The 21219-nt window shown below is 39.4% G+C and overlaps 1 pseudogene; it reads left to right on the plus strand.

Moving 5' to 3' along the window:
- LOC140242334 (uncharacterized) overlaps positions 1-20016 on the plus strand; it is a 38566-nt pseudogene extending 18550 nt beyond the window's left edge.
- Positions 20017-21219: the final 1203 nt, after the last annotated feature.

Here is a 21219-nt window from a genome sequence, read left to right on the forward strand (position 1 = left end):
GCCCCGGTCCACCGAGCCACCGTTAGTGTCGAGCCCTGGTGTATACCTCACTAACCTCAGCTTGTTGGGGAAACTTATACTGCCATACGAGGGGAGATGCTTTCATCTCTTCTAGAGAGCTTCCCTATGAGCGAATGAAAATCTTTGTTTGGCATTTTCATTTCTATACTCCACCATCATTCGTTGTTTCCAAACATTTTCATGATGTCGGTATTTCAATATCATAATATTTTTCTTAATGTATTCCATTTTCATTCCTTGACCAAAGTCAGTAAGTCCGCCACAAGTACGGTAATCGCTACGTTTCGCGCAGTGCAATATGTGCCGAAGTGCGAAACACGTGGTTATCAAGTTCAATGAAACGCGCCGTCCATGCGTGCTTCTTGTTTGGTTTCGTAGTAGCTCCATGGTTACGGCAAAGACAATAAACGGAGGAGGCACTCCGTATAGTGTTTTTCGTTTACAGTAAACAGTTTACATTCGATACAAATAAAGTCACGTCTTTTACTGTATGATGATCGCCAAGTCGGGAAGAAGACAGTATCTAGAGGAACTTCTCAGTTGATATGTCCGTTATGTTCATTCTAATTTTCACACGCAGTGGTACGCAGATTTTATGAGTGTGAGATCGAAAGAAGTTTCAATAATGTTGCCATGATATTATGTAAGCCTACTGTTGTGTAATTGGGTAGGTATAGCTCTTACACTATAAACTTCGGCTTGTTGCAGCGGCATCTAGGAAAGCGATATTTTCTTCGGCATTCGGGACCTTTTTTATATTATCATTATTTTTTTGACATGAGAGAGAGAGAGAGAGAGAGAGAGAGAGAGAGAGAGGAAAAAACCGCCACCCGTTCAAGGGCGTATACAAAGCAAACGAATCGCAAAGTAGATCAACCGGGGGGGGGGGGGGGGGGCGTTTCATCAACGAGTTCGTCGGAGGTTTTCACCGACAAATTTGCTATCAGCCAATCAGACGCAAGGATTTCAGTAGCTTTTAACAGTTGTCAGTGTAAATCACTGACATAAAGTTTCATGAAACGGTCCCCAGGAAGGTGGATTCATGGTACAATATTCCGTATGGCATACCAGCAATACAAACAGACACGTTACTGCAAAGTAAATGATAGAACACAGCAAGCGAGCAGGCTAGAATCAAACCTCTTTTTGTAGGAAAGTCCAACAAAAGTCTTACAACATACCTGTAATAGGGGGTTCACACGTACACAAATTAATTACAGAACTCAATTTTTGTTACCCTTTAGCAAACTCCAGTCTTTTGCACATGTGGACACACACACACACACACACACACACACACACACACACACACACACACACAACAGAAAATTAGTGCGAACCAGTAGCGCGATGCATAACCTCAGAAATCTTGCTGATATTTCTGAACGAGCGCGGTATTTGCCCCGGCAGTACTTGAACGGTCGGGTTTAGAAACTTCATTGAGTTCTTTTATTCCCATCATTAACAACAGCGTGCTCTCCACACCACTGTGAGGCACGGAAACAATAGTTTCAACGATTGGCAATTAGCGGGTTATTTTCTGTACGTGTGAACGGTTGCAAAAAAAAAAAAAAAAAAAAAAAAAAAACAAAAAAAACTCAAGTTTCCGAGGGTGGCTGGAGCGTCTGAACCAAAAAGTGTACAATCCTCGCGTGTACGCTCTTTTGTCTGAGAAGTTGGAAAAAACCTCGAGTATTGGAGCATGTTCAATAACGCGCTATTTTGCACATGTGAAGGTGGGTATTGATATCATAGTCAGCATGGGGGGGGGGTGGGGCTGATGAAATCTAGCATTAAAAGAATGAACTACACCGACATACTAAAAATGATAACACTGGACATGAAGTTCATGACCTCTATCCGAGTGCCTCGGACACGGGAAGTACTATACATGTATCTACAAGCTACATTAAAGTAAAGCATAATTATATAATAATAAACGCTGCGATTCGAAGTGTTCTTCTGTTTTGCTTTCAGCAATAACCAAAACTGTATTTTACGCTCGATTCACAGTGGAGCACTAAATAAATCGGGCGTATAATATCAATACTAACTCTTTAAGAAGCAGGCCTGTGGTTTCTCTATTTAGTCTGTTGAAGTATCTCATTGATATGATTTTTTTTTTTTCAGTCAATTGTGCTCCCCTGACTAAGCTATCAAGAGTATAGCTTTTGTGTTCGGAAACTGGATTCACGCAAAGCATACATTCACCATGCATAGTACAATGCTCCAATATTGATGAAAGCGGTTTCGTGTGTGATACGTATTCCTCTTTCGGGTGAGTGTGCTGTGAAATCCGGTCATTTTGTTTATTTTTCAACTACATCTCCTTATTTTGTAACTGTGGATGAGACTTTATTTCATTTTCTAAATCATGCAGGATGAGCCATACGTTTATTTTTCGGCATAAATAGATAATTCGCCTTTTTGAATGACGAACCTTCGTGTAATTTTTGGATTAACAGATTTGGTACAGATGCACTGGGATGTCTTCTAAATTATATTTTGAGGCCACTGAGATCAAGATGATCATGCGTAGGCATATATAACTCTCTACACTTTAATGTACGTGAAGTCGTTCAATTAAGAAAAATTAACATATTTACTCTTGCTTACAATCCAGCACATTACAACGCATCGCACATAATAGCCTGCCAATGTCCAATAATCTTGGTAACAGCTCGTTATTCCGAAGGTTCGTTATTCACAAGACTCTTTAGTCCGAAGATTCGTTATTCACAAGACTCTTTAGTCCGAAGATTCGTTTTTCCGAAGCTTCGTTATTCCGAATTTCATTTTCGAATTAACGAATCTCCGGAATAACGAACCGTCGGAATAACGCCACAATGTTCGGATTAACGAACCCTTTTTCATTTTCGGATTAACGAACCTCGGTATAGGAAATTTGTGTGTTTCAGATTAATGACCCTTCGGAATAGCGAACCTGGGAATAACGAATAGCACCAATAATCTTATAAACAGAAAGGATGCCCGATATATACATTAAAAATATTGAGGTATAATTAAGATACAGCATTATGTACATAACAGCAACAACAACAACAACAACAAAATTAGGATTGAGTAAGCAGACAAGTTTTCAACAATGATTTGAACATAATTTATCAACACTTTCAGCTATACGAATATAGAGAGGGAGTTTATTCCAAAGGGGTGGGGAAATACAGAAAAGGTCCTATATTACCATAGCGGGTATGTGCGGGACCACGTGATAATTGGAGAGAAGAGAGAGAACAGGCTGAAGTGGAGGAGCGGAAGGGAGGTAGGATTAATCCATAATATTTATATTGTAAACAATAAGGACAATTTTAAAGGTGATAGTTGATGTATGGGGAGCCAGTGGAGGGATTGGATAACTGGAGTAATTTGGACAGATGTTTTTGTCAGGGTTACAAGCCTTGCAGCTGTCTTTTGAATTTTGAATTTGGTGCAATACTCGAAGCAGGGAGACCAACAAGAAGGAAATTGCAGTAGTCAAGATGAGAAGTAACAAATGCGTGAATTAGACGTTCGGTGGAAGACTGCTCCGATAACTTACGGATATTAATAATTTATTTTTTACAAATACCCCTGAAGCAGCAGAACGACATGAGTTCTTGATGTGTGTGTTACTCTATTTGTTCGGTTGTTTTGTTTTTTTTTATAGTTCAGATGCTTATCTACCATAACTCCTAGATCTCTGACGGACTGGGAGATAAATTTTTGTGAGAAAACTAGCCCGCCTGACAATTCTCATTTAACAGAATTCAATTTCAATTTCAAATGATTATCGCGAGACCATCGCTTAATATCATCAACACAACTATGAAGTTTGCAGAGCTCTTCGACGTTGGGTATTTGGTAGTATGATTATGTAAATTTGAGTATCGTAAGATATCTTCACGATCTTTCACAAATATTTCTTAAAATAATGATCAATATTGGATGCCCGCGTTCTACAGCTGATCTAAATTACAGCGAATTATATGTCCCACCAATTGGAAACCTTCACAATACCGCAATTTTACCGTCAAACGCAATAGAAATGCCACAACCTAAGGATTTGAATCCTCGTTCATCATTATGGTTTCTATTAATGAAAAAGAAGGGACAGAACGAAATGAGATTAAGACTTTTATGTTAGTGAAATTGATCACTCTCAGCTGCATATATTTTGAAGGAAAATTAATGATTTCGGACATGTGTTAAAAGCATCGTCGACAGCGCGATGCTGCTCCATTTGGCATGTTTGGTAAAGCCTATTATATCCCCTACTCCATTCCCCCTTTCTTTATGAATTTTGGGGATCACATAATAGGGTACGCGCTCTTTTGAAATGAGTCAAGTCTTAGTTAGGCATGTTACCTTTACAGTGATCACACTAAAGAACCCGATTCCACATCATTCTATCTAATAAGAGAATCGAAAAAGATAGCTTTTCTTATTGATGTTTGTTGATAGACCAAATCAGTGTCTCCGTCCCGTGATTACCTATCAGTGACGTAACAGCGCGAATACTATGCCCATACAACTGCTTGTGTTATCATAGGCCTAATCAGTTACACTAAGAAGCTGTCCGTGATGTGTGGTGTTTGCACCAAAATTAGTATGTAAAATTCATACAAATTTTACACTATTAAAATGGCTTACATGATTTCTTAGCTAGTTGGCAAGAGGGATACCCCAACTCACAAGCGAGCGCACCCTCTGCGAGCTGTGTCTAAAACATGTCTCGTTGTGTGTGGTGTTGAATCAGCGTGTCTTATTCGATTCTTCTTGTATTGTTCCGCCAGGATGGTGTCTTTCAAGACAGCTGGTCACTGCTTTCATTGTTCCTGGGAAAGGGTCATCTTTCTTTTGACGGTCAAGCCTTTCATTATTATCGTGGTGAACTTCACTAATCGTCCCCACGCTAACGTACAAAGGAAGGAAATGCTTTTATTATGTATCAATGCACGCGTAACACCATCAGTATAGGCCTATAAAACGAAAGTTTGACTCCAGGTCCCGAACTGTAGGCCCTGTAATAGCCACTATACATGACGACTTTTAATAGTCAAGTATGGAAACGATGGATTTCCACTGCCAATCAAATCTCTCTCGACAAGGACGCGATCGGAATCGATCTGGATGTGATCGATCTCCCTTGATCGACATTGGTTTTGGCTTCCTCCTATACACGATATTTTTTAACACTCTGTCGGACTATAGATCATAACAAGCAGATTTGATCGGCAGTGGAACCCAGCCCTAAGGCGGATTCTTGTTCGAAAAGTAATAGCAGAAAATAATATCCTACACGAAATTCAGCATTGCATACACCGAAAGACAGATAGAGAGGAAAACATCGAGAAAGTAGTTCAAATCTAGGATTGAATGGATGGTTTATATATGTAACTGAATGCCATAAAAAGATAGATAATAAATAAACAAATACAGCTCCAAAGTTATTCGCTTTGCGACGACCGCCACGTACACAATCTGAAAGTGAGGTTGGCTGTATGATTACATATTGCGCATAATGTCCGTTGGTCTGTCGAGGCGGTTGCTCAACCAAAATACGTAGCATTACGCTCTTAAAAAGAAAAGGGTATAAAACAGCGTTTTAAAAGGGGCGAGGAGTGACAGCGTTTTCAAAATGTTGTATTCACCCTTTTTCTAGCTGTATCTAGCACATCTAACGTTGGATTCAGCTGGATTTTTATATAGGGTGAATGCAACATTACCTTAAAAACGCTGTCACTCCTCAGCCCTTTTAAATGTTGATTTACCCTTTTCTTTTTAAGAGTGTAGGAGGCTAATTTCAATTTCAGATCGAACAGCTAGTCACGAGTTGTTTTGATCGATTCCATGCAATTTGCCGTAATTCGCGATAACGGGTTCGGTTCAAATTTACGAAGGTGATCGGAAATTCTATATTTAGCGTTCTTGTTATTTTGGTGCAAGTTGGTACATTGTTTAATTTGATAAGTCCCCATGGGTATGAAAATAGGCCCCACACTAGCGCCTGATTCTCTTTATTCGAGACGGTGTGTATATTGGTATTGTGCCATCATCACACTTGTGCTTGTTTTGTTCAAAACAAACTGTCTTTTTCTCCATCCTTTACAAGTTACTTTCAATACGCAGTAGTTCAAAGGATGGTTTGATATACAGGAAGGTAAACGAGTAATTGCTGTTCGATCACCGCGATCCCCTGACTTTCAGCTAGAGCCGCGTTGGCCAGCACGCAATGCTAAATCCCTCTAACCAAAGATTCTACGGAACAGTATTACCCAGTGATGAAAAAAAAATCCAACAAATCTTTATTTCCCGTTTTTTGTTGTTGTTTTTTCTGTCTCAAACACTGTCATTTCTCGTTGAAAAGTTATCTTTCGACATTATTGCAATAGTCGGGTAACGGGAAAACAAAACGTAAGGATTTTGTGTTTGATTCCGCACATTCTCTGTTATTTTACATATGTAGAGAAAGAACGAAAGAAAGAAAGAAAATGATCCCATACTCGTCTAAAGAAGTTTAAGCTTTTCACGCTGCGACCTAGTAGGTGACGTCTATTCGGTGCACATGGCGCTCTCTCAAAATGAGTACTATGTCGCACGTGGAGTTTTCCTGTAATGAGCCAAATGAAGGGGGGGGGGGGGTCAAAATAATAGGGAAGTTATTTTATGACGGATAATGATTCCTTGGTGTTTTATTTATCTGTTCGGAAAATTTCAGTGTGAAAAAATTAGCAAAAGTGTCCCAAATCACGGTTGCTTTGAGACATTTTTTTTTCCAACCATCAACTTTACGGTGCGCTTTGCACCTATTGTTCTTGCCCGATCGTAGCCTTTTGTCAAGGCCCTCTCGCTGTAATGGGCAAGCGAAGCGAGCCCAGCCGACCGCGCCAGCGCGCAACCCCACTCAGCTACATTTGGGCTTTCTTCACCATACAGCGAGAGGGCCTTGACAAAAGGTTAGCCCGATCGAGGCTCCGCTTCCGTTGTAGAGCATAAGATGCTAATGAGCATTGCTCTTGACCCCATTGAAGACAAAAGGCATAGAGCGTGCGGCGGCGAGGGCTTTAGAATTGCGCAATACTGATGAGCTGAGCAAGACTCTGATCGGCGATATACACGCGCCACATTTCATGAAGTGGTGATTGGCATGACGCACAATGGCGTTCGAAAAGTGTAGACACAAAGTACGATATGTATATATATATATATAATTATGGATATACTCAGTATATATATATATATATATATATATATATATATATAATGTGAGATATTTTATAACAGCTAAAACACAAAATAGCGAACTTACGACAACTCTCCGCTGATTCGCCAAATAAATATATATGTGTACTTTTCCCAGTCCAAAGACTTATTAAATAAATTATTGCCGGCAGGGAGAGAAATCGGAACAATAACTGATGCCCATTTTTAACTCGTGTTCTCTTTGTGAAATCTCTTCATCTGAACACTTTTAGAAGTATAGGGCCTATTTGAGAAAATGACAGAAAGCTTTGTCGCTACACAAAATGTGTTTGTTCAATAAGAATGTTTTTCGTGTAGTATATACGTGTACCTGACAGTTCAGAGATCAAGTGTGCAAAGAATTTGCCTCAACAGCTTTGCGAAACTCGAATCAGTTGCCTGTATTGAAATGTGTGATCAGAATGAAAAGACTCGGACCTTCACGCCTTGTAACTGAGTACCACAGAACCACACACAACGAAACACACACACAAGAAAGGTGAGCTTCCTGCAATCTCAAGGAATGGATAATCAAACAGCCATCATCCTTTCTTCGCCATTGATAGCAGGAAGTGACGTAATGGAGCGATGCTGTTGGAGAATCGGCATAAATGTCTGCTACAAGTACTATGTACAAAAAAAATTCAGACCCCCTTTGTGTTCATGTTTTGCCAAAACAAAAGAACCACAGTCAGTGAGACGCTAACTTACTTTATGTCCTATAAACCAGGGCTCCACACTAACTTTTATTTTTGGTGGCCCAAAGGCAAACATCCGTCCTTTTTTGGTGGCCCGATCGGGCCACCAAAGTCTTCCTTTCTGAAATTTTGGTGGCCCGATGCGCGTTTTTGGTGGCCCCGGGCCACCGGGCCACCGTTAGTGTCGAGCCCTGGATAAACTATGGTTACTATAAGTTGAACGTTGAAACTGCCTTTTGCCTCCAGGCTTTTATAATAGCATACAAAGCTTTTATTGTTTGCTGTATAAAAAAGGCGGGAATACATGTACACCCTTCTCGCAATCATCCTGATCTGATAACAGAGTGATACGTTTGTTTGTTTTTTTTTTGTTATCTTTCCCCCGACCAAGACCGATGCCATTAAGAAAAACAAGATCATTGCCATTAAAATAATGACCAAACAAACAAATAAACAGATCCATGCATATAACGAACAGAATATGCGTGTGTTTCATGTTTGTATAGGTTATCTCTTGATGTATAGTAGACAATTGTTTTTATACCGTTTCCTAATAAGTACCTCTAGCGAAAACCCGACTTTTTTTCTTTTTCTCAAGGTGGGAAGTTAACTTCAACATAAAGATAGCTTACAGCTACATGCAAATGGGGCAATCATACATTCGCATTGTCAATTGTAAATTTGTCGGATGACGCTTATAAACGTTTGATGATTTTTGTCTCCTAAGGCATTTTGGTTATGATTACAGACGTATCTATTTACAAGACGTAAGTGATGGTTTAAAGAACTGATCTTCAATTTAGCAAGGATTAGTCTTATAAAGTCATGAGTTCCCTTTACCCATCATGGTTAATGGAACTGCGACATCGTTGAGGTAACCACACCTTTCAATTTTCATAGTTCAAACCTAAATCGTAACATAATCAAAACACAAGCAAAATATCTCAAAATGCTCAGAAGATGGCATGAATCAAAACTTTTTACGGAGATTGGATATGGCAATCTTTATTGACCTATATTTAATACAAGTTTTCCACAGCTATAATTTCCGCCTATGATAGCATTCTGATGATTTCGATTGCGTTTTGAACTCGTACCGAGCTATACTATCGAAACAGCTTTGACCTTTATACATGTAGTTCAATATGAACGAGTGTTTCGGACTCATAACCAACGTTCGTAATCGTAACCACACAATAACAAATCAAACGAATATTGAGTAACGACTATCTTTATACATTGGCTGCCTGACTGATCACATGGTTTGACTACTACTTCAAGCAGGCTGAAAATAAAAGAAGAATGAATACACTTTTAATCATGATACGATGCTTTACAGCGTATTCACAGTATAATGTTTGCTTGCGTTTCTGTGTGCAATACGGATGGAAAATAAAATGCAGATGGATGCTATTAAATGCTAACACCCAACGCATCCAAATGTTTTTGAAATACATATTATTGTTTTACTATACTGTTTGAAACGTCGAATTTGCGAGTCCTTTAAAGGGTTACTACTCATATTATCAGGCAAAAATAAAAGTATTAGGATTTTGATTTGCTCGCAAGGCTAACGATGCTGTGGCGATCGTTCGCAGCAGTGACAATCCGCTTCAATAGATCTATTCAATTATTCTGTTTTCATTGAAAGAGGAAGGAGAAGTCAACTTTAAACTTCATTAGTTTTCTTGCCTTTTAAACATGTTTTCATGTATCATGCGTGGTATCGTTATTCCTTCTCATGGTAGTGCGTGAGATGGAGCGTGAACGCCGTCGCTAAGCAGGACTGCTATAGCGTTTCGTCCGAGAAAAGAAACAGGTTGTAGGCTTTTCTGATATACAATTCAATGGTACGCGGTAGTTTCTTTCTGAATGGACTCCTATTATAATACTAGCTACTTTCAGGAGATTAAGATGGCCACGCGCTTAACGTTTCACATAATAAAAGAACCTTCTTCATCCCCATCCCGACAATAGAAAGCGTCGCCTAAGCAACCACATCCTGTGTACCACCGATGCTTTTCGTCCCGTCTCTTTCGCGTATACTACTGGAAATGTCTAGACCATAAAGTCTTTATAGATCCGAGCATGAATCATAAGAGGGCTTGCTCCAGTCGATTTGAGCGACATCATTAGTCGTCTTTAAGATGACAATAGCCTTTCAAACACAAAGTTCAAAATTGATGCGCCCCTCTAGCCTGAAATAACTATCATTCTCATATTCTATATAGACACTGAGGTAGGTGTCCACCGCGTACAAAAAAGAGGGAAATTTGGCTCTTGCATAAAAATGGGCAAATGGTGCAATTCTAAGCATACTAATTCTTAGTTGTAAACTTACTAGACATTTGATAGAATGCATGGTACTGAAAAAAAAAAGCACTTTGAATATGTTTAATGTAACAATCCGTTGTCAAGAATAACTCTATTTAATATCTAAAGTCAAGAATAACTCTATTTAACATCTAAAATGGCGCATGTCCATTTTGATACATAATAATTATATATACTGAAAGTTAACGTAAAAGACGAAAATCGCAAAATTATAATTAAAGATTACAGGTAACAGTGTATCGTATAAGACTCGATAACGTATTATGATAACATCCATAAGTCGGCTTTCATCGCACACTATTCCGCTGCTATCAAAAAGAAACTAATCTAAACATGTAAAAAAGTACAGCCTCAGTATTGCAGTTTCATCAAATCAATGTGCTACATGCTGATAAACTGTCCGCATTTTTTTTTTTTTTCGAGGGGCAGAGAAGTATATTCAAGGACTGGTGTTAAGCATGAAATAGTATAATTGGTTGAGATGAGGATTCAGCTATTAGCCTTTTTACAGACACAACGTACTTTGAAAAGAAAGAAATATTAAAGAGCATACAATTCTGACAGGAAATCAAATTTCATTTGGTGAAGATCGGTTCTGAAATGGTAGAGATATCCAGAAACAAAGTGAAACATAGCGATCCTTGTAAAAGGCGGGCACCTATATCTCAGCCATTTCAAATCGCACTTCTCTGTGGGTTTTGGATTCACGATGAGCCCTTCCTGTCATACTAAAAAAAAAAAAATCATTGTCTGATTATGTCAATTACTATCGCAGTATTTCAAAGTGAAATGAATATCCCTACTAATTAGTTACTACCTGTAAAAGTGGAAATTTTCGCTGTGTTGAAATTTCCGCGAATTTCGCGCAACCAGAAACTAGCGTGAAAATAAAAGCACGTGAATATTTTTTGCTTGCTGTATGTTCCTGTGCGTGATGTCTTTATTCCGCGGAATTAAAAATACGCGAATCTCTTCTTACCCGGCCAAACGCGAAAGTATTAGTCGCGCGAAAATATCAACTTTTACAGTAGTACATGACAGAAACATAATGATGTCTTGAAATTTGTTGTGAAGATGATAGATGAATGTTACAAAGAGATAGGAGGTAGAACATATCCTAACCGCATTCATGCAAGACTAATGATATTTTAGCAATAGTAGCCCCCCCCCCCACAAAAAAACACAAAAAACACGCAATAATCATAACAATAACAATAACGATATTAATGATGATAATTGCAAAAAAGTATTCTCTATTTAGAGTAGCCTCTTCAATGCTATCAGTGCTCTAGCTATAAGAGGGCCCGCCTGACATTATTGCCCTATATAGAGTACCTATAGGACGGAATAGGACGTAATCGCTGCGGGGAGGGAATTGAACTCGGGTCCTTCGACTGGGAGTCGTGAAGCTTAAATATCCACCGTGCCACGGCGCCCTCGCCCCCCCCCCCCCAAAAAAAAAAAACACACAAAAAAACACAAAAAAACACAACCCCCCCCCAAAAAAAAAAACAAAACAACAAACAAACAATGGTATTTGGCATAAAACAGTCATGATTATGCTTGATTTTTATGGCTCATCCCTGCAATACTGAAGATTTGCGATTCTTAATATCATTAAAGTATCCGTGGAATAATAAATTATGATTATTGTCGCTGGCATTCAATGCATATAGTGTAGGCAAGAACTTCCACTCGCATGCTAATCTCTTGGTTCTCGGGAAATTTGCAAAATTATCATGCACGCAATTATTACAGTATTATTACAGTAAAACCTTGTGTTCGCATGTTGCAACTTAAGCGGTAAAACAATACAAAACCAAAGGCAAGGGTAAACTTCGTCTTCTTTACACATCATTCTTAGGATGATCACTGACATGAAAATTGTGTACGTCCACCACTTCAGAAAGATTAACTGTCTTATAATTTGATCGACATTGTGTGATTAACATCTGCAGGAAGAGAACCTGAAGCATATTCCAAAATTCGGTTCAAATATATTAGGTGCCAAATCTTCAAATTTCATTCTATGTTGACGAATTCATATACACGGACGAAAGGAGAATGGTTAGCAATGTATACAAATTTCCGTCAAACTTCCAATGGCCCATTTGGAATATTATGCAACATGTAGGTTAATTGTCAGATCATCAAGTGATCAGCAACAGTGTGAATACCGCTGTGCCAGCGTGTAGTCATCACAAAAAGCAAGAATAGCTTTTTCGTATAATGTACAAGCACGTCAACAGTACGCGGCAGTTTCTTTTTGAATGGACTGCCGCTATCTACTTTCAGGAGATTAAGTTTGCTACGCTGAACGTTTAACGTTATAAAAGAACCTTCTTCATCCCCATCCGGACAATAGAAAGCGTCGCCTACATCATCATCCCCATCCCGACAATAGAAAGCGTCGCCTAAGCAACCACATCCTGTGTACCACCCATGTAGTTGTTGTTGTTCTTTTAGTTTTGTGGAGCTCTCTGCCGGGTGTGCCGGGTGGGCAATTTACTCCAAAAAATATATTCAATTTAAATATACACTTAAATTCAATTATAAAAACCTACACTACTTCTAATTATTTACAAAATATAATAATAATAATAATAATAATAATAATAATAATAATAATAATAATGATAATAATAATAATAATTATTATTATTATTATTATTATTATTATATAATTATATATATATGTATGTATCAATATTTACAAACGAGATATTTACAGAGAAAGAAAAAGATAAAAAAGATATCGCCTGCCTATACTCCTGCACCGACATGCAGGGTTACGCCGTTCCCGTCGGCAAGCAGGTAGAGGACCCGCCCGCCGACGCCGGTGAGGTCTCGGCCTTTCCCGGGGGCAGGCGCCTCTAGTGTTAGCCTATAATATGATAGGCGAGGACATCATGGAAGAGGAGGGATGATAGAAGAATAGAGGAAAGGGTGAGGACAGAACAGAGAAAACAGACACCGATGCTTTTCGTCCCGTCTCTTTGTTGGGTATGTCGGAGCACTAGACCATAAAGTCTTTGTAGATCCGAGCATGCATCGTAAGAGGGCTTGCTCCATTCAGTCGATTTGAGCGACATTATAAGTCGTCTTTAAGATGACAATAGCCTATCAAACACAAAGTTCAAAATTGATGCGCCTCTCTAACCTGAAATAACTATTCTATATAGACACTGAGGTGTCCAACAACTTCAAGAAAAGGAAAATTTGGCTCTTGCATAGAAATGGGCACATGGTGCAATTCAAAGCATAAGATACTCATTCATAATTGTAAACTTACCCCAACATTTGAAAGAATGCATGTAACTGAAAGAAAATATCTTTAATGTGTTAAATGAAACAAACCATTGGAAATCGGAGAAATCTCTCCACCTGAAGCTTAACAATGTATTGTTATATCAATAACAGTCAAGTTTCTTTACAACTCGTCGTAGCTACCATCAACCTTCTTGGCGACCATTTCTTCGCACTCAGCCGGAAAAGGACAGCTGAAACAAGTTCTGCAGTCGAATTCCCGTTTGAAAGCTGGACAGAATCTCTCCTCCAGCTCTTAAGTATTACAGGACGACATAAATTTTAGCAATTATATTACAACCATCACGAAGGCCGACGACCAGTTGAAGTAAATGCCGCAACAGAATAAAAAGGTAAACCCGGTGTTAAAATGCAAAGATTTGATTCAATGGCGTGTCAAAGAACACAAATATCAATGTATTCTACAGCAACAAAAATGACAGAAGTTAACGGAGTTTGACAAAGAACGACGACCAGCTGAAATAAGTATTAGAATGTTAGTCTAGTTCCCGTTTGGAAGTCGGACAAAATCTCACCACCTGATGCCAAACAATATTATATCAATAACAGTCAAGTTTCCTTACAACTCGTAGCTACCATCTTTTAATATCATCACAAGCCCCTTTTTACACTTTCACGGATTGCTTCACGGATGACCACGGATCGTCATCCGTGGTGTTCCGGCATGCAAAATATCAATTTTCCTTTCAATGTCGGTGTGAATGCGGTCCCAACTGGTTGTCTACACGGACAAGTACGGAAGCTACATGGACAAGTACGGTGCCTACACGGACAGACAAGGAATGAACGCGGACCACAGCGGAAACGATACGGAGCTAACACGGATATCAAGGAAGAGCACGGATGCAACTGGGTCCCTTCGCGGTGTTTACGCGGATATCCCCAAAAAGTTGACACATTACATTTACTTTTTCTTTTGATACTTTATCATTCTTGGGCGACATGCTTCCAGAGCTAAGTAATATGTAACAAGCACACCAGAAAATCTACAGCAGATTACATACGCATCTGCTTGTCGACATCATAAAGGCATATCTCTTTGTTGCTAAATCTCATTTTGCGGGAACATAACAACATAAACAAAGCAAAACAAACTAAGACAAATCAACCCCCCCCCCCAGAAAAAAAAAACAGCAAGAAGATGTGTGTGGGTCACTGAAGATTCTCATGCGATATAAACCTACTATAGAGGAGTCGATTGGCTGTACTGATGGGTGAAGATGTGAGCAAATTTCATTGACTTTCTGAGCTTGTATTCGCAAAGTATACACGAGTTTCTCATCCCGGATGGAGCCGATGCTAATACGGACTTTCCGATGTCTTCACGGAGGCAACACGGAGTAGCCGGTGCCTACAAGAAAGGAATACGGATGCAACACGGAGTAGATGGTGCCGACAAGGAAGAGTTTGTATTGATTTCCATCCGTGATGTCCGGGATGAAAAATTAAGCAAGCTCATTTTTTTTTTTCGGCGGACCGTGATGCAATCCGTGAAAGTGTAAAAGGGGCTTATAGCGACCAATTCTTCGCACTCGGCCGTGAAAAAAAGAGTTCCGTGTGTGTGTGTGTGTGTATGTGTGTGTGTGTGTGTTTGTGTGTGTGTGTGTGTGCGGGGTTTATTTTGTATGTGTGTGTGTGTGTGTTCCCGAAATTACGACATCATCTCCCGAAACATAATGGCAAGTGAAAACATTTGCATAATTTTCCTTTGGTGCTAGTTTCTGGTTGCGGAAAGTGGGCGAAAAAAAAAAATCCGCCTTTACAGTAAAGTTAAAAGGCGAACGCAGATGACATTCTATGGTATGTTGACAACATGAAATCAATTGTTTCTTTGTTTTGTTTCTTTTTCTAAGAATAACAAACAATAAGAACAGTTAACAGGGATCGACAAAAGCGGGATGGACAGCTGAAACAAGTTCTTCAGTCGCATTCCCGTTCGAAAGCTGGACGGAATCTCTCTTCCCGCTCTAAAATTTTACAGGACGACATAAATTTTAACAATTATATTGCAACCATGACGAAGGCTGACGACCAGTTGAAGTAAATGCCGCAACAAAGTAAAAAGGTAAACCTGGTATTAAAATACACAGATTTGATTCAATGATGTGTCAAAGAACACAGAAATCAATGTATGCTATGCAGCTACAAAAATGACAGAAGTTAACGGAGTTTAACAAAGAAAGACAACCAGCTGAAATAAGTATAAGAATGTTAGTCTAGTTCCCGTTTGGAAGTCGGACAAAATCTCTCCACCTGAAGCTTAACAATTAATTCGATAACAGTCAAGTTTCCTTACAAGTCGTCGTAGCTACCATCAACCATCTTAGTGACCAATTCTTCGCACTCGGCCGTGAAAGAGAGTTTCGTATTTTACCGAAATCAAGACATCATCTCCTGAAACATAATGACAAGTGAAAACATTCGCATAATTTTCTTTTTGCGCTAGTTTCTGGTTGCGCAAAGTGGGTGAAAAAAAATCCGCCTTTACAGTAAGGTTAAAAGGCGAATGCAGCTGACATTTTTTGGTATGTTGACAACATGAAATCAATATCCCTTTTTTAGCATAACAAACAATGAGAACAGTCAGCAGGGATTGACAGCTGAAACAAGTTCTGCAGTCGAATTCCCGTTTGAACGCTGGACAGAATCTCTCCGCCCGCTCTAAAATTTTACAAGACGACATAAACGTTAACAATGATTACAACCACGCGAAGGCCAACGACCAGCGGAAGTAAATGCCGCAACAGAATAAATAGGTAAACACGTTGTTAAAATACAGATATTTGATTCAATGTTGTGTCAAATACCAAAAAAAAAAATCAATGTATTCTACAGCAAAAAATACGACAGAAGTTGTCGGAGTTTGACAACGAACGGCGACCATCAAATAAGTTTTGCAACGATGGTCAAGTTTTCGTTTGTAAACCGGACAAAATCTCTCCGCCGTGTTTCCTACGCGTAAAGACAAGATAATACAAATTCAATGTCTATCGACTGCGGTCAAGTCTCCTTTCACATCGCCGTAACTACCATTTGCACAAAAGACGGAATGTCAGCCTGTTATGCCAGTAATGGTAATTCGTCGGGACGATATGCGACGTTTTAGATCACACGGATAACGGGCTTTATGCTGTGACAAGTAAAGCTGAACAAAACATAAACTTGAACACGAACGGCATTGAAATGAAGCCATATAGTCAGGACGTTTCCCGACGGTTGAACAATGATTCGTCGGGAACGATATGCGACGTTTTTAACAAAAAGAAACGCAAGGCACAATAGAAGCCGAACTTTGAAAATAGCTAGTAAGTCGGGACGAAGAGCGACGATTAGTGAAAGGGAATCCTTTCTCTATCGTCGCTTATCGTCGGGACGAATAAACAAAGGTATGAATAGAAAGTACGTGTATTCATATGCACGGTTGCTTATTCATATGCACGTGACGCCTGTTCATATGCAAATCATCAAACATGCACAATGCGACATCGTCGCGACGAAGATATCTCTCTAACAGGTTTTTCTGTGGTGCCTTACCACAATAAAAGAAGTATTTCATCCATAAATTGTGTGTGTTTAAAATGACCAAAAAGTATTTCAATTTATAAATCAACTTACATTCTTCCAGTCTTCGCAGTTTTTCCGCAAGTCTCAAGTGATCGAACTCGTCACTTTTGACATCCCCGTCTACATCGGGGAAGGGCGTTCCCCTCCTCCGTGGCGATGGAAGTGGGAGCGGTGAGTCGAGGCGCGAAGATGTTCGCGGGGACCGGAGAGGGGGTAAGTTAGACTCAACTCCGTCCCGTCCGTCCTCGTTAAATCGGTCTGGAGATTTCTGATTGACCATTGTCATACAGAATTATCCTGTCACTAAGAAAGATCGTTCTTGAAATACACTCAGATAACGAGATGCAATACTCAAGAAAGGTTTCCCTCTGTTCCAAATAGAACAAGTGATCGAATAGTACATGTGAAAACACATTATATCAATCATTGTGTACAGCCTGCTGTTGATATGACAACATTGTATTGATATAATGTGCGTATTACCATGACGTATTCAATTGATGTATTGTCCCCGATGCTGTTACAACGCGCATTTAATACGTATCCATTGTTTCAAAAAGCGCTGTGTCACAATGGTGCGCGCATTCAACTACGCGACGTATGTAGGTCACGTCAGCGCGGTAAGCGCTGCGCCATGTTCAGTGTGACGTCATTATAAGCAACTGTTCGGACATTGTACAGAAATTATGGAAGAAAACAAAAGGAGTTCATGCACAATATAAAAATCAAAGATAAAACACGACACGGGGAAACAGGGAAAAACGACAAAATAGTAACCGCCTAGTATTCAATCAGTCAGAGGCCCTACTGACTTTTCAATTAAGATTTCTATAGACCCTATTGATGTAAAGTGGCACAGTCCTATAATTATTCTGCAGCATATAGGCAGATATGTGATCTCACGTGCATGGTTTCTTTTCAGTCTTGCTTGATGGTATTGTCTGATCCTGGCTTGAATTTGACTTCACACCATTGTCCAGCTAGTGTACTCTGTCTATGTGCATCTGCGTACCTCATTTCGCAAGCAGTTTTAATAAACAAAAGCAGTTGAGAGCTGTTTCTCCTTGGCAGTGAATGGAGTCTTAATAGTCAAGCGCACGCTGTGCATCTTCCTTGTTTGTGGAACTACTTTCAGTCCTGCATATTTCTCATGTCACAGTCTGCTTCGTTCTTCTGGACAAACAAACAAATCTTCTGGAAAGGTGTATACCTTTGTCTTCCTCAAGACACACTTTTTGCTAGCAAAGGTTGTACATAGTTTGAGCATTGTAGATCACCACCTGTCTTCTCAAGATAGATATTTTTCTGCTTGAACCTTTGCAACACTTGTGTCATCATCAGACTCACTTTTACCACGTTCAGACCCAAAATAGTCGTGGTAGTGTACGCGAACGATTCTTCCGAATAACTGACGTCTGAAAAAGCTGCAACCTTTTCGTACTAATTTGCACATCCACCGTTTTTCTCAACCAGCAGTTGTAGATCCATTCCTTAAGTGTTTTTGAGATGATTGTGTGCCACGTGCATAAAGTGCTCTACGATGTGGTGGTCATGAGTGAGGTCATCTGACAACATCACCAAAGAATCTCTTGTGAATTGTCCACTAACTGGATCGACATTGTAAGCCTCCATGGAATGAACAGTTACCTCTTCCTTAACATAAAATAACATGTCATTCTAATATTTAGTAGAGTTTCTTCCGAAGTCTTGGATAAATGTCACCATTCCAGGGACAACTTGATTCTTTACAATATCCTTCAGGGCACTTTCTACTTGAAAGGTCTGCCAGAAGGCCGTGAACAGGTGAGAAATGAATAATGCTCCCTTTGTTGGAGAGACATCACAAAGTAGGTCAGGACTCGCCGAAATGCTTCAGTTTCGACAATCTCCTCACCTTCCATTTGGGAGAATTAGCCCTTTTTCATTTCCCATTTCCCCATGAGATTTTGGCGTCTCCAGCTTTCTCGAGGAATTCTTTATAGATGGTTGTTATCATTCCTTCGAGGTATAATTACAGTCTTCACAACTTCCATTCACACAGTCCGGACGGTGAAATCGGCATCTAGACGATTAGTCACAAAGCGAAATGTTGTAGTGCTCCCTTTCATCACGTACTTTGCATTGGAAATTGTTTCTTCATCCTTTTCCATGCGATGAATTTTTCGATTACCAGGGTAATGACAGGAGCGTTTTTTTACACATTCACACAATACACATAGATGCAACTAATGTGCTGAGCGTGCGATACCGGCTTTACATTCTTTGGTTTGAGCTGATAGAATTGATGAAACCAAGCTTAGTGTCAAGGTTTTCTTTCTTCCAAGGCTGATAAGATTTTTTTTTCGTTTCTATTTCGAACGTCAAGTGCATGATGTATGTTGATTTACCATTCTTTTCAAGAAGCTCTTTGTCTGGCCTGATTTGTGACACCTGTGGGGAAGATGTCGAACTGTCCCCCCCCCCCCCCCCGATTTCATCTGATACAGAATCCTGCCGTCTATTTGCGGGCAGTAAAAGCAGAAGTCTACCTTTTCTGGCGCAAGTTGACGCCAAAGCACTATGAGGCATAATTCCAGGAGTAGCGTTTTACATTTAATTTATCTTGCAGAATGGTAAAAATACTTTGATCGGATATTCTTTGGATTTTTTTTTTTTTTTTTTTTTTTTTTACATTTGTCTTCTTTTTTTGCAGGACTTCGACAACTTCTGAGTTTCATCATGGTGAAATGCTTTCCTCGTTCTTTTGTTGCTGGGGTTTCTTGGTCTGCTAGGACTTTTACTTTTTGTGTGAAGTGTCCAACACAGATTCTATGACATCAGCAAACTGATGGTTTCAGGTGAGTTTGTTTGGCAGTTCTTCTGGCTCTTTTGCTTCTATTAGCCTCAGACCTATATGTTTTGTTTGGTTTTTTTTTTCCCAGAATGAAATAACATTATTCTACTGATAATCAGTGCTATTGTTAGCATTTGATACATGCATTTTTCTTTTTCAGACTAGATTACAGGAGATGATATGACAGTATGACATGCAGATGAAAACTCAGTTTCTCAAAGTTCACCCTTGTGAATGACGAAAAATTGATACATTGAAGCAATTTCGTGTAGCATGCCAGTCAGTTCAGACAGAAGTATCTCGTGTGTCGGTGGCAAAATAAAACACTCGACATTAAACATGAATTCCTCTTGATGCTATATTGTGGAGAAGAAAATGATAAGAACCAAGTTTGCATTATTTTCTGTAATATGCACAGACTCACTCTGATCTCCCCTTTTGCATCTATGAAGAAACAATGGCCTATCAAGACGGAAGAGATACGTGGAACGACAGAGGTGAGTTTGACAATTTTTGAAACATTAGATGCTAGCCATCACATTGGGTGGCTCTATTGTGGTTGTGAAAAAGTTCTGCGGAATCCTACAATCATTATTATATACAGCATCAACATTAGAAATGCCTAATTGGTACAAAATGCCCTGTTTGCCTCTCCCCTTTCCTAATTTGACTGGTATAAAGTTAAGCAGTGGAAGTGTTCTGTAAAAGGTTTTGTTTTCTTTTTTCCAAATACATGCACTGTTCTGTCTGAAGCGGTGTAGCAGTGCTACTACTAGAACTAACAAGGATTCCATTTCAGTACAAGGTGTTAGTGAAATGACTGATATGACCATGCCAATTGTAGATGTTGACTTTGACGATTATGTGCCATGCTTACCATGTAATTGTCTTTTCTGAACTTGTACATTTTAGGGCTGCTGACATTCCATTGATCTTTCACACACTGAACGTGTCGAACGAGTGTATCATGATACCCTGTGGAGCCGGGAAATGTACAAACATTCATTTCTTGTGAATCCCAATCCTAGTTCTATATTTTTCACGCCCGTAGATGCATTGGATGTCATTGATATTGTAAATAATTTTAAAGCTAAACAAAGCTCAGGCTATGATGGTATTTCAATGTTTCTTCTTAAACAAATCATTTATGAAGTAGCCGCAGCTTTGACCCATGTATTCAATTTGTCTTTAATGACTGGT

The sequence above is a fragment of the Diadema setosum genome, chromosome 19 (assembly GCF_964275005.1).
Source record: "Diadema setosum chromosome 19, eeDiaSeto1, whole genome shotgun sequence".
NCBI lineage: Eukaryota > Metazoa > Echinodermata > Echinoidea > Diadematoida > Diadematidae > Diadema > Diadema setosum.